A 2,538-nucleotide genomic window follows, 5' to 3' on the forward strand; every position below is an offset into this window, starting at 1 on the left:
GTGTAGGTCATTTTACTGTTAACAGTCTGGCCCGCACACAATGAGACATTACTTTTTCAGTTTAAAACCAGGTAATTGTCTCCATTCCCATCACCACTTGTTATATAATAAAAAACAACACATGATTCTGATGAAGGAGAAGCCTATTACAAATAGCCTTTTCACTGTGTTATTCACTTGAACATTTTCTGTGTCTCACTCTCCCTGTTGCTAGGTTTCCTCTCAGTAATGCTGTTAAAATGCACAAATGTAGTTTCTGCTAAAAAAAAAGGCCAATTATAATGCATTAAAGTGTCATGGCCTCTTTGACTGCAGTTAACATGGAACCGGTCTAAAATGTCACATATAGCAAGCTTATGGCACCTGTATAACCTCGGGTCCTCAGAGCTAATGCTGATTATGTCCTTTCTATATTTGCCACTGCTAATGAACAACAAGAGCACAATTTACAAACAAAATATTACATGTTGTTATGAGCATGTTATGTTTATGCTGCAGATTATCAGATTTTAGTTAAGGTAACTAGTATATTTTATGTTTTTGCCGTTTGAAATGGCTCTATTTTCATCCAAGGACATGTGACATTTAATAACATGAGGAAATAGGAATAACGTGTATAGCCTTCAGTCCTATCTGATCTTCAACCTTACCTTTGTATACATTGTCAATTAGAGCAGGACTTTCTCTCTAGAAGTTGTAAGGATTTATAGATTTTTAAGGACTCTTAAAAAGACATTCATTCACTTCCCTGCAAGCATGTGTTTTCATATTGAACATTCACTATACAATTTGAAGTGTTTGCTACAATATTTGCTGATATTTGCTGAACTTAGCCTCTTTCTGCTTCCTCCATGGCCTGAACTAGTGAGCTGCACATGCAAAGAGGAACGTTGTCCCTTAGCAAACAAATCAATAAAACTAATTTCCTTTTGGTCAATTGTTAATTAAATGTGAGATTTCCATCAATTAAAAACTGAATGAAATGCAGTATATGGCATATAATCATATTTTCCCTCTGCATCCCCGTGGGCAATTGCAAATACTAAGGCATGATTGCTAATGCAAAATCATTTTCTGATTTGTATCAGCAAATTACTGCTGCCCTTGTGGTATCATCAAAGCTAGGTAAGCTTTATCAGCCCCCCACCTGGTAAATGATTTTAATGTTGATGGGTTGGATTACCCAGAGAGTAAGGCTTGCCAGTTTGCTAAAGGTCATTCAGTTTTATCTAAAGGTTATGCCTGACAATTATGCAGGGTAGGAATGTGGTCTTAAATCCAAGCATATGGTATATGTATTTAAACTACAGCAACCATGTTATTCTAACAAAGCCTTTTAATTACATTTCTCAGAGAAATGACATAATGTCACTCGATGACCAACATTACCTTAAAAGTGTTTTATTTTCCACAAACTGCAAGGTTTATTTTTAAGTATCTTTTGTGCTGCAAGATATGTGCTGTATTACTTGAAAACAATATCTGACCAAGCAAAAATTATTTGGCTCTGAGTAATGTATTCGATAATGGCCTTGGTGAAGTCACGATCAACCAGGATCAGCCATGATTGGAGGGGCAGGTGGGGATAGTAGCTGAGGAGGAAATGGACCAGGAGCAGGAAGGGGGGAGGAATGACCATGGATCAAGCTGTGGCGCAGAGATGTTGCTCAATGGGCCGCATTCGCTGTGAGATATAACACTTATGACAGATGCTTCTCTTGAAAATGCATTACTGCATTGGGTTTGAAACCATCCAAGTTAAACTGACTGTTGAAAAGATTACCTCACCGGAGAGCTTTCACAATTGTCAACATACATTCTTTCCCGTAGCCAGCAACCAAATGTTTACACGAACACACGGCTGTCGTATTCAGAAACGGACATCCTTACACATATCCTCACTGTCAGGCATCCACCCACATGTGCACATGCAAGAAAATCAAAGAGCCCCCTCCCTAAGCCTTCCTATTCCTATTAAACCTCCAAAGTCACAATTACATCTGCTTCTCTATTGCAAAGCATCCCTTAAGCAGAGTTTGCAGGATGGATGTGCTTGCATTGTCTAACATCCAGACTATTGTAGCTTTTTCTTTCCTCTTTTATTGATTTCTTTTTTTTTGTCAGACAGTGTTTATGCAAGTTCTAAATATATATATTTTTTAAAAGGAGCCGTTCAACAAATTAATACTGCAGATTTATTTTGGGCACTGACATTTACATACTACGGCTTTATGCCTTAGTCTTTTTCATTTAAAGAAAATCCTATGTGAGACAAATAGTAGTTGTCTTTTTAGGTTTATGGCACAAAGGTCTCTCAATATTAGGGTGATAACAATTGTATCACCCTAATATTAATGTCAGTAAGGGTTTTAAATGTACTACTATGTTGAGGAAAAAGGCTTCACTGTTTTTCAACATCAGGCAATTGACCCTACATTCATCCGAGAGAAATAATCTGTATGTGAGAGGAAGAATAATAACAACAACCTGTAATAAAATAGATGTTTAGGTTAGCTGTGATTTTAGTTCTAGTGCAGC

Source organism: Eleginops maclovinus, chromosome 8 (genome assembly GCF_036324505.1).
Source record: "Eleginops maclovinus isolate JMC-PN-2008 ecotype Puerto Natales chromosome 8, JC_Emac_rtc_rv5, whole genome shotgun sequence".
Lineage (NCBI taxonomy): Eukaryota > Metazoa > Chordata > Actinopteri > Perciformes > Eleginopidae > Eleginops > Eleginops maclovinus.